Below are 13,452 nucleotides of genomic sequence, written 5' to 3'. Positions count from 1 at the left end.
TAAATGTTTTTCCATTCTGTTTCATAATAGCAAAACAAAACCAGCAATAGTGATATGAATAGGCCTAAAAAGGAACAAAACATGCGTAAGCACTAAGCGTATAGCATACCTATAAACAGGTAGCACAACAATGAACAACTAACTGACAGAAGTTGCTGTGTTATATTAGCACAGAAACAAATGTTAACAGCCAAATAATAAAGTAGGAACACAACTCAGACATGTATATGCAATTATATCCAAGGCATCCTTTATGTGGACAGTCTCTAGTCCTGTCGACTGGTTTCGTATGTAACCACTTCTCCAGTTTTACCTAGAACATCAGCTGTGCCCTTTCTGTCCCTAAACCTCACTCATGAGACTGATTATCATCCCCTTCACAACTACAGTCCTTCCTTCTTTACGCCTGAAGTTGTTGAAAGGCCAGTATTTCCATGCTCTGTGGGTTGTCTCTCTATTCTATAATTGGTCCTGTCCCCTTGTCTGAATTAGGATTTTCCTCAATTTGAAGCAAGGTTGGATAATAGTACACAGTGTTGTTGTTGTTGTTGTTTATTTCCAATAGAAATGTTACTTTTTGAATTGTTATCTGGTCTAAACAGTCCTTATACAACTGGTGAATGGTCGCTTTTGCTTAGAATTCACTGATCACTTCTCTCCACCTGTTCATCAGAGAGTCCATGTACCTCCACTATCTCACTGCCATGTTTGTGGCAATTCCGTGAACAGACAAGTTGCCCAATCTCTTAACAGGTTGCTATGAAATAGCTCCCCAGAGCTCTGCTAATTTGTGTGTCCCTTGAACATCACTGTTTCTTAGCAAAACTCTGTCTCCTTGTTGGAGTTCTTGATGACAAACTCAGGTATCGTACTGTTACTCACTTCTGCCAGAGTTCTTATGATCAGAAGTTACTGCTAGTTGGCAGGCTTGTTTTGCCCTTTCCCTTAGCTGAAAAACTTTGTCGGTATTTACATCTTTTCCATCGTTTGAGATTCCAAAGTATCTCATTAGGTAGGTGTGGCCCTCTTCCAAACATGAACAAATATGGTATAAAGCTTATGACATCATTACTGGTGGAATGTATGTATGTACTATAAATGCCACATGCTGACTCTGCCTAGCTTTCTTTTTTTGTTACCTAACGGCTTCTAACATGTTTAGCACCACATTAAAATAAGACCTAGAAAGTAAGAAAATAATTACAGTTGGCTTTAACATTCTTCTTTCTGACAAATCTCATGAAAACATAAATGAGAAAGAAGTTAAGGATCTAAACAAAATGTTAAAAAAGTAACTATGATGGATCTTTATGATTGTTGAATGGGAATTTTAAAGAGTCTACTTAGTATCAACAATGTCTTTACATAAAAAAAAAATCACATTATAGAACGTTATTTTGATCTCAATAAAACTATGACAGCTGCAATATATTCCATAAAAGTCTGGTTTGTAGTTCTGTACCCCTTTCCATAATTGTATGTGAGGATAGTCACGCTAAGATTTTCATGACCACAAAATGCTTTCCATTATGAATGCAAACAAATTGATATTGTTTGCTAGTAAATGTATATATGCAAACACATATATAGTATGTAACTATGTGTGTAAAGTGACTTCTTTTCTCCTTAACATTAGAATCCTTAAGAAATTTTCCCCCATCTAAGTCAACTTTCACAAGTAGAATACCAAGGGAAAGATACAAACTATTTTGGCAAAGACTCTATTATTTTCTCCTCAGCCCCTCCCCCCTCCCTAGCATATGCCTCAAGGTCATTTCCCTTGGCAAAGGAAAAGTCTATTTAAAAGAAAAAGAATGCTCCCTAAAATACTTTCTTTGTTTTCCCACTTACTTAGGAAATTTATTGCAATTTTACTATTTTGTCTTATATCTCTGACCTGTTGGGAAGATTTCTCTCTACTTCCAAATTTATAATAATGCTCACCTCTCAGGATATAAAGTAGCCCACATAAATCATCAGTATCCGTATATGTCACCAACAAAACCATACAAGAAGTGATAGTAAGAGATACCCTATTTAAAATAAGCAGGAGGCAGCTAGATGGTGCAGTGGATATAGCACCACCCCTGGATTCAGGAGGACCTGAGTTCAAATCCATCCTCAGACACATAACACTTACTAGCTGTGTGACCCTGGGCAAGTCACTTAACCCTATTGCCTAGCCCCCCTCCCAAAAAAATAAAATAATAAAATAACCACAGACAGTCTAAAATGCCTGGGAGTATACCAGCCAGAACAAATCCAGGAACTATAAAAACAAAATTATAAAAAAAAAAAGACTTTTTATACAAATAAAGTCAGATTTAAATAATTGAAGAAATATTAATTGTTCATGGATAGGCAGGGCCAATATAGTTAAAATGGCAATTTTGCCAAAATTATATATTTGATGCCATCCTAATTAAATTACAAAAAATTATTTTACTGAGTTAGAAAAAATAATAACAAAATTCATTTGGAAGAACAAAAGATCAAGAATATCAAAGGAAATAATGCAAAAAATGTGATGGAAGGAGGTTTAGCAGTACCAGATCTTAAACTTTATTATAAGGCAGTAATTATCAAACTCCCTGGTACTGGCTAAGAAATAGAAAGGTAAATCAGTGGAACAGAGTAGACAAACAACAGACAGCAGCAAATGACTATAGTAACCTTGTGTTTGACAAGTGTAAAGATTTAAGTTTTTGGAATAAGAATTCATTATTTGGTAAAAAATTATTGTGAAAGCTGGAAAGTGGTCTGGCAGAATATTTTATACCATTTCCCAAGATAAGGTCAAAATGGATATATGACCTAGATATAAAGAGAAATATTACAAGAAAATTAGATGAACATGAAACATATTACCTATCAGATTTATGCATAGGTAAACAATTTATTAATAAACAAGAGATAGAGAGCATTGTGAGATATAAAATGGATAATTTTGATTACATTAAATTAGAAAGGTTTTGCACAAGTAAAACCAATGTAGTGAAGATCAGAAGGAAAGCAGAAAATGGGGAGGGGGGTGGAATTTTATAGACAGTTTCTCAGATAAAAGTTTCATATCTCAACTATATCAAGCACTTTGTCAAATCTATATGAATACAAGTCATTCCCCAATTGATAAATGGGCAAAGGATATGAACAGGCAGTTTTCAGATGAAGAAATTAAAACAATTCATAGTCATATAAAAATGCTCTAAATCATTACTGATTAGAGAAATGCAAATTAAAACAACCTTAAAATATCATTTTACACCTATCAGATTGGCTAAAATGATAGAAGGAGAAAGCAACAAATACTAGATGGGATGTAGAAAAATTGGGACACTGGTTCATTGCTGGTGGAACTATGAACTGATCCAACCATTTTGGAGAGCAATCTGGAATTATACCCAAAGCATTATAAACTGCCTTATACCCTTTGACATAGCAATACCACCAGTAGGTCTGTTTCACAAGATGACTAGGAAAAAAAGAAAAAGAATCTGTACATTCTAAAATATCTATAGCAGCTCTCTTTGTGGTGGCAAAGAGCTAGAAATTGCAGGGATGCCCATCAATTGGGGAGTGGCTAAAGAAGTTGTGGCGTATGATTGTGATAGAATACTACTGTGCTATAAGAAATGATGAGATTGGTTTTAGAAAAACATGGAAAGACTTGCAAGAAATAATGAAGAGCAAAATGAGCAGAACCAAGAGAATGTTGTATACAATAGCAGCAATACTGTTTTAAGAACAGCTTTGAGTAAATAAGTCATTTTGAGTTTTATAAATACCCAAATGAACTGCAAAGGACCTATGAAGGAAAATGCTATCCACTTCCAGAGAAAGAACTGATAAATAGAAGTATGGCTAGTATGGTCTTACATATATGTGTGTGTGTATGTGTGTGCATACATATATATATATATACATGTATGCACACACATACACACACACATATACATACACATATTTATGTCTAATGGTACTCATCTCTAGGACAGGGGGTGGGAGAGGGATGGGAAAAAATATAAAAAGTGCACAGCGGAGAACAAAAGAAAATGAAAAAAGAAGCATAGGAAGCAAAATAGCTTCGAAAAGGAGTAATACTTATATAGTTTTTCAAAAAAGGAAATGGTGTAAAATGTCAATTTTGTCAATGTCAATGTGGTTTTATAGTGAATCCTCTTAGGTCGTGCTATGTACGTAAAAATGTTCTTTTTTTGTCTTTATGTATTTAAGTTCAAAATAACTAAAAATTTAAAAAATAATGCTCAACTCAGTACAAATGAAGTAGTTTCTTTTACCACCTCAGTTCCCATAGATTACAAGTTTCTGAATTCCGCAGAGATATTAAAGATGAGCCTTCTGATCCTGTATATCTACAATCTCATCTAGTTAATCACTGACCTAGAATCCTTCTTGATTTACATCAGACATGGGACCTTTTTTCTGTATATAAAGGAAAAGCTGGTGTGCCATCTTTGAAGTCTGTATTCCCTCTCCTCTAATCACTATTCCTCGATGGAACTGATGCGGTTTAGAGGTTCAGGGGTCCTGGGACCCCAGAATCACAATACGGGTCCCGCCCAAAAGAATTTGACCCAAGCCTTCTTTCAGTCAAAGACAAGGTTTATTAGAACATCCATCATATTGGGCAGACTCTTAAGGAGTCTGAACATTAGTAAACTATTGGCTTATTGGCAAGATTCTAAGAATCTAAGCAGTGGCTAGATTATAAGAATCCCAGCATCTTAATGGAGACAAGATGGACCTTATATACAGAAAGACTGTGGGAGGGATCTAGGAGTGGCCAAGTAGTTCGGGGTGACGGGAGAAGGGGCCTAAGGAGATCTGAATGGGAGTGGCCAGTAAACTGAGGTGAACAGAACTCCTGGGATCTGGACAGTGGAGCCTAGATAGGATTAAGTGTGGGAAATGGCCATGGGCCATAGGGAGGTAAGACAATGAAGGGGAGATTGTGTGTAGCCACAATGAAAGGCCATTTGATGGGATTATAGCCTCAGGTGACTGCCAGAGATTTTCCTTTCTGGGGCCCAGATCCCAACCCCATCAGAACTATTACCTCACATATGCAACCCTATCATCCCATCTTTGGTACTGAAACCTCCATCGGCCATCACCCCACTATAGCTAACTCAAAACCTCAGGCATCTGTAGTAATGCTACTCAGATAACTGGTAGAGAGCAATATAGATTAGGCATTGTCTCAACTCATTTCCAGTCCTCCAGAAGACCCCTACTGGCTATGAAGTATTATCCTTCAGTAAATTTCATCAGGACATGTAAATTTTGTGCATATGGCCAGTTTCTTTCCTCTATGTAGGTGGCTATTAGTTTATCATAAAATTAGTCATTAGAGGCCAATTTCCAATAAATATTGGAGGGAATATAGATATAGCGGAGCTGCGTGGCACAGTGGATAGAATGCCAGGCCAGGAGTCAGGAAGAGTCATCTTTATGAGTTCAAATCTGGCCTCGGACACTTACTGGCTGTGTGACCCTGGGTAAGGCACTTAACCCCGTTTGCCTCAGTTCTTCATCTCTAAAATGAGCTGGAGAAACCATGGCAAACCACTCCAGTATCTTTGCCAAGAAAACCCCAAACGGGGTCACAGAGTCAGACATGACCGAAAAATGACTAAAAAATATAGATATGGGAATCTTCTCAATTTCATTTTCAGTTGTTTTCTGTGAATCCCAAAAGAAATTCTAATTCATTTGGTAAAAGAAGTAGTATACTAAATCAGGAATAAATATGTATTATATATAGGAATATATTATATATTTTATATCATATATTAATATAATATTAATATATAATAATATGTTAATATAATATAAATATATTATATATAGGAATAAATATATATTATAAATTCAGAAAGACTGAAAGGTTATGTAGCACTTCTATGACTATTTCCCCCACTCCCACTCACAATCAAGATTTGGGGTACCCAGAAGGTAGCTGCTGTTTGCTCTCGGGGTTCTAATCTGGAGGTGAGCTTGATGGGCTGAGGTTTTAGTACTTTCACTCACAAATGCCCACTGATGTATTGCCCATTAGTAATTAATTAGCCAACCAGGCAATCAGCTTTTACAAAAGATATTTACTAAGCAGGCATAGTAAGAACAATTGGTACAAAATAGCCCTTCACCCAAAAACCAGGGGAACATTCCTCCCTTGCTCACACGAGGCCCCCAGCGAAGAATAAACTCAAACTTATCATACAATCGTAGCGAAGTACAGATCATAAGGGTGCCCCCAGCGCCTGGCTCAGGAAGTCCTTTTCTCCCTTTGTGGGCTACTCGTGAAGTTCTCTCTAGGTGTAGCTCTCTGCTGAGGCTCAAGATCTTTCTAGAATCCACTGTCAGCCCTGCTGTAGCTATGCCTTGCTGGTTCATGGTCCTGAGATTGCGACGTCTCTGGGTGACTGTCTATCCATATCGAGCTGCAGCCAGTTTTGCTGATGATTACTGCTATTGCTATGACAGTTACTTCTACCACTGACATTCATTTCCAACCATTGATGAGACCTTTATTCAGACCTCTAGAACTCACAGAGTCACCTGGACACCTCCATTTCATAATATTACATTTGCCTATGATCAGGAAAGAAGAAACTCAAAGAGATAGAGGCAGCCATGTGCTCACAGTTGCCATGGCCATGTGGTAGACAGGCCTGCTACCTCTCTCCCCTAGACTCTTGTGACTAATTAAAAGTAGTCCTGCTGTTTTTTTTTCATCTGCAAAGGAAAGCGCAATGGAAGGGGTAGATCACCTCTTTTGTATCACCACTCAATTCCACCTCAGCGACTGAGTTATCAATTCTTCGGGCTTCACATTTAGAAGACTTTTCATCACCACACGGCATAAATGCCTTGGTCACAAGTGACCAGATACCAGCTCCCCACTCCCAAGTTTCCACAAGGTTATTTGGACTGAAACCAGAAAATCTATACATGCTTCAAGAACTGGACCTCCACAGACCAGTCCACACTGTTACAATTAAATGTATCCTTTACAAACCATAACATAAAAGTTGTAATCACTAAGGGAAATATTAGCAACAAACATGCTTATTTATATATTTAAAATTATAACAGAGATACAACCTATCAAAATTTGTGAAATACAAGTAAAACAATCTTCAGAGAAAAATGTATATCCCTGGGCACTTACATTAACAAAGAGAAAAGACTGATGAATTAAGCATACAACAAAAAAAAAAACTAAACTAGAAAATAATAATATAATTTTATTATATTAATAATATAATAATATTAATATATAATAATATAATTCTATATTTTTTAGTCATTTTTCGGTCACGTCTGACTCCGTGACCCCGTTTGGGGTTTTCTTGGCAAAGATACTGGAGTGGTTTGCCATGTTTTCCCCAGCTCATTTTAGAGATAAAGAACTGAGGCAAACGGGGTTAAGTGCCTTACCCAGGGTCACACAGCCAATAAGTGTGACCAAAAGCCAATAAAAAAAATAATAAGCACAGAAGTAGAAGCTTTGAAAATCAAAGAAAGAGAGCAGAGGAGCACCTCAGAAAAAAAGACTCAGTAGGAGATTCTGACATCAGTAGGCGCTCACCTACATATCTCAGGAGGCGAGGATGTTAATGGTTATGGACTCACTGTAAGCCAACCCAATTTGAAAGACCAACTCCCCATGGAATGAACCAAGGAAAGGCATTACCACTGCCACTAGAAGTCACTTTTGTATAAAAGGCAGAGATTTGGCATCTGAGTGTAAAACAACAGAAAGTTCAGATAGGCTGGATATACTCTTTATCCTAGAAAGAGTTATAAAACTGCCAATGAAAGCTTCCAATGTAATCACTCCACTGGCAAACTACTCATGAGCTGCTCCTCAGAGCCTATTTGTGGAGGGCCTTAAACGCCAAACTAAGGACTTTCTATTTTGTTTTAGATGCAAGAGGGAAGCACTGAAGACTTCCAAACTGGATAGTGTCCTGGTTAAAATTGGAGTTTAAGAAGATTATTTTGGAAGCTTTGTGGAAGATAGTTTAGAGAAGGGAAAACGGAAATGAGGAGCAGAAATAGGAAGCCATTAAAATAATCCAGGCTAGTAGTGGTAAGGGACTGAACTAGGGAGGTGGTTTTATAAGTAGGGAGGAGATGGGTGTGATTGGTGTTGTGCAGGTAGAAAGAAAGCATATGAAAAGCATTGTGCTGGGGTGACAATAGTAACAATAAGGTCCAAGGGTCCAAGACTTGGCGAGTTGATTGAGTGGAGGAGAAGAGGAAGTCTGAGATGACTGAGGTCTCAAACCTTGTTGACTAGGAGTAAGGTAGTGCAAGAATAAGGAAATAATTAAAATAATGGGGAAAGCTGGAAGAGAACCTGGTTTTCTGGAGGAGATGAGCTTTATTTAAACATGTTGAATGAGTTTGATATGCTGATGGATTATCTAGGTAGAGGTGTCCAGTAGGCCTTCAGATACAGGAGCCTAGAGTTCAGACAAAAGATTAGACTAGCAGCATTTTTTTTTTCTGGTAGCAAATAATAGAAACAAAATATATGTGTAACCATTGGGTAATGGCTGAACAAATTATAGCATATGAATGTAATAAAATACCGTGTTGTAAGAAACAATGAATATGAAGAATCCAAAAAGACTTGGCTAAACTTCGATGACCTAATGAATGTAGAACAAAGTAAATAAAAACAGAAAAAATTTACACAATAACCAAAATAATGTAAAAAAAACCCAGCATTGAAAGACATCAGGACTCTGGTCAATGTAGTGACTATTCTTGATTTCAGAAGATTGACAGTGAAACATGTCTCCTTTGTTTCAGCAGAGTTAATATTAGGTAATATGTATGTTATTAGCTCTTTAAGATGTGCAAAATGATGTACCTGCATATCATTTGAGATAATTTAATTAGGTAATGAATTATATTGGTATGGAATGGCACACCTATTTTCAGCATGGCTAAAATTGATTTGTTTTGCTTAATTTTATTTAGTACCATAGATCATAGTATAGAATAGCAGCATAGAGCAAGACCTAGAGGGCTCTCAGAGGACATTAAATCCAACCTCCACATTTTGTAGTTGAGGAAACTGAGGCCCAATGAGGGAAAATGACTTGCCTAAGGTCACAGTTAGTATCAGAGGCAAGACTTGAACCTAGGTTATTGGAAAGTAATAGCAATGTTTTAAAACAAGCATAAAAACTTTTAAAATTAGGTCTGGTTCTATGTATGTGTGAATCATTTGCATGCAGATGATTGAATCCATGGAAGCAGATGAGTTCAGTAAGACAAGGTATAGGGAGAAAAGAAAGGCCAGGATGCTAGGGAACATCTCTACTTAGGAGTCAAGACAGATGATAAACCAACTATGGAAACTGAGGGCAGGTAGAAGAACCAGGAGGGAATAATCACAAAAGCCTTAGAAGGAAAAGTGTATTCAGGAGAATAGACTGTCAAAAGCTGCAGAGAGACATGAGATTTGGAAGTTAAGAAATTATTGGAATTATTTCAAAGGGTCAATTAAGCTGCATGGACACCAAGCTGTATGAAACCGGGAGGCCAGAGCTTTTGATTGGACATCTCCCAGTTATCTCACTCCACATTCCAGACCTATTCCCCACTGAGTTGATTCCTACCTCTCATATTTCTTCCTCTGACATCAAGTATTGTTATTTTATTATTACATATTTTCCTAATCAACCTGTGCTAATAGCACAATCGCCAACATATTGAGGTCTGTGAAATTTTCATGTTAAAACAAATCCCACATCGATGAAAATATTTATTGTAGTATTCTTCATAATAGCAAAGAACTGGAAACAGAGTAGATATTTAGCAATTGGAGAACAGCTAAACAAAATATGATATATGAATGTAATGATAAAATGACTACCATGAGAAGCAATATAAAGAATATAGAACAGAGGAAGGCTTATATGAATAGATGCAAAATGAAGTAAGTAGAACCAGGAAATTAATATAAACAACAATGAAAATGGAAAAACTCTCTCCCCCTCCCCAGTCAAATTTGAATGCTAAATATTTATAATGACTAAGTTTGACTCTGAAGATTAATTTTTAAAATGGACCTCTCTCTCTTCTTTACAGAGGTGGAGAGTTATGAGTATGAAAGTGTATATATACACTGTCAGCCTTAGTTGATAAGTTGACTAGTTTTGTTGAACTGCTTATCTTTCTCATATACTTTATTAAAAGGGATGGCTCCCTAAATAGGGGGAGGAAAGATTAAGGTGATATTTTAAAAATATTTATTTTATATTATATATTATATATTTTTTGGGGTGTGTATGTGTGTGTGTGTGTGTGTGTTTTAAGGGATCTTCATACTCAGCAGGTTGGACCGGGAATCACTGCTTAAGTCAAGTCTATAAAGGAAGGGGAATGGAATAGCAGTAATAGATGAAGAAAACATGGAGGGATATAGAGAATTCAGGTTATACTGAGGACAAAGAAGTTTAGGAAAAGTGACAGAGTTGGAAGGGCAGGAGATTTTCATGAAAGCTAGGAATTTCAGAATCCAAATTCAAAGAGGTCAATGGTGGCATCTCAGGTTTGACCACCCACCTCTTTGGGTAGCTGGGCTGGAGGAGTAGAACTGTGGGTTATGGAAATTGAGGTTGATATATTGGGAGGCCAGAGCTTTGGATTGGACATCTACCAATTATCTCCCTCCAAATTCCAGACCTACTTCCTACTGACTTGACTCCTACCTCTAATAGTTCTTCCTCTGACATCAACATTTCTCGAATATCAATCTCATTGGTGTGGGTATTTATACTCCCTATCGCAAATTGCAACCCCTCCACACCACCTAATACTGTGTAATTTTTATCTCTTTCTTATAAACCCTACACAATATGCTAGAGGCCTTCCTTTTTAGTTCTATAACTGTTTTTTTTTTTTAGGCAATTGGGGTTAAGTGACTTGCCCAGGGTCACACAGCTAGTGTCTGAGGCTGCATTTGAACTCAGGCCCTCCTGACTTCAGGGCTGGTGCTCTATCCACTGCGCCACCTAGCTGCCCCATTTATAAGAATCCTTACTCTTAAAGAGTTTACTTTTTTTTTCTTTTTGGCTAGGCAATGGGGTTAAGTGACTTGCCCAGGGTCACACAGCTAGTGTTATGTGTCTGAGGCCGGATTTGAACTCAGGTCCTTCTGACTCCAGGGCTGGTGCTCTATTCACTGCACCATCTAGCTGCCTCTCCATTACTGTTTCTTGGATAGCAATGCAGTTCCCAAATTGTCTGTCTGCTATCCCTTGGTCTGTTTCATGACTAGCAATGCCTTTTTTTTTTCTTTCAGTAATACATGTACTTAATGATGCTTTGAAGTCATAGAATCATAGAATCTCAAGATTTCGAAGGGACCTCAAAGGCCACCTAGACTAATCCAGACACAAATCAGAATCCTCTTAGAACATCCCCAATAAAACTATGTCCAAAGGGCTATAAAAATGTGCATACCCTTTGACCCAGCAATAGCACTTCTAGGTCTGTATCCCAAAGAGATCATACAAATGGGAAAAGGACCTACATGTACAAAAATATATATAGCAGCTCTTTGTGTGGTGGCAAAGAATTGGAAATTGAGAGGATGCCCATCAATTGGGGAATGGCTGAACAAGTTGTGGTATATGAATGTAATGGAATACTATTGTTCCATAAGAAATGATGAACAGGCTGACTTCGGAAAAACCTGGAAAGACTTGTATGGTCTGATGCTGAGTGAAGTGAGCAGAACCAAGAGGATGTTGTACACAATAACAGCCACACTGTGTGATGACTAATATTGACAAACTTAACCCTTCCCAGCAATACAAGGATCTAAGACATCTCCAAAGGCCTTGTGATGGAAAATCCACATCCAAAGAAAGAACTATGGAGTTTGAATGCAGATCGAAGCAGACTATTTGCTATTTTTTATTCTTCTATTGAGTTTTGTTTCCTCTTTCTGGTGGTTCCTCCTGTTGGGTCTAATTCTTACTTACAACATCACTAATGTGAAAATATGTTTAATAGGAATGTATATGTATAGCCTATATCAGACTGTGTGCCGTCTTGGGGAGGGTGGTGGGGAGGAAGGGGGAGAAAAATTTTAAACTCAAAAGCATATAGAAGTGATTGTTGATAAATCAAAATTAATTAATAAAAAAAAATTTAAAATTAAAAAAAAAAATCCCCAATAAGCAGACATCTGACTTGGATTAGACTTCCAGCAAGAAGAAATATATACTTCCTGAGACAGTGCATTCCAGTTTGGGATAACTTCCAACTCTTGAGAAATTTTTCCTTAAAGATAAAACATAACTTTTTGTAACTCTCACCTATTGCTCCAAGTATTGTCCTTTGGAGGCAGACAGAACGAATTGTATTCCCTTTCCAAATAACAGCTCTTCAAATATCCAAGGAGCAATATAATGGTCCCCTTAAATTTTATCTTCTACGGACTAAAGTGCCCCATTTCCTTCTATATTATATTATGTCTTCTTAAGCCTTTCACCATCCTATTCACCTTCCTTCAAATGTTCTTCAGTTCTTCAGTTTATCAATGTCCATTTTATAATGGACTCAGAATTTAACCACATGTGGTCTGATCAGGAAAGAGTCCAGGAGGACTAACATCTCTCATCTGACTGCTTCCTTTCAATGGAGTCTAAGATAGTCTTTATCATAGATAAAGTGACTGTAATAATAAAGCTGACTCAGAGTGAAAGCTGACATCAAGGGTTCAATCCATTAAACTCTTAGATCTTTTCCAGATGAACTGCTACCTAGTCATACCTCTCTCCATCTTATACTTAATGAAGTTGCTTTTTTGAACTCAAGTGTAAGATTTTACATTTATTCTATCACATTTTATCTTACTGAACTTGGACCACTGTTCCAGTCTATTGAAATCATTTTGGATTCTCATCCTGTCAACCAACACCTTAACTAGTCTTCTCAGATTTATATTATTTATGAAATTGATAAGCATGCCATCTATGACATTATCTGAATCACTGATTTAGAAAATTTTAAGTGACTCAAAATAAAATTTTAAAAAAGCAGGGGAAAAAAACCCTCTACATAAGAGTTCAGTTTTTTCTTCTTTGTATGTATATGTTTTGAAATGTTTGTTGATAATTGTTAAATTCACAATAAAAAGAATTTTTTTAAAGGCCAAAGATTTGCAAGATTATTTGCAATCCCAGTAATCTAGGGATATTTCATATAGCCATGTGAAGCTTTAACATTTGTCCTCCAATTTCCAAAGCCTGGCATAAAAAAATATGTAATAAAAAAATTTTTTTTTTAAAAAATGTAATCAGATTCACTGTGCTCCGTCAACCATTACTGTTTCCATAGCAGTGATGACACCACACTAGAGGGCAGTAGAGGCCTATACTGGGGCGAAATGTCCCC

Source organism: Vombatus ursinus, unplaced genomic scaffold, assembly GCF_900497805.2.
Source record: "Vombatus ursinus unplaced genomic scaffold, bare-nosed wombat genome assembly UNPS02010639.1, whole genome shotgun sequence".
NCBI lineage: Eukaryota > Metazoa > Chordata > Mammalia > Diprotodontia > Vombatidae > Vombatus > Vombatus ursinus.
Note: the sequence above shows the minus strand (reverse complement) of the source record.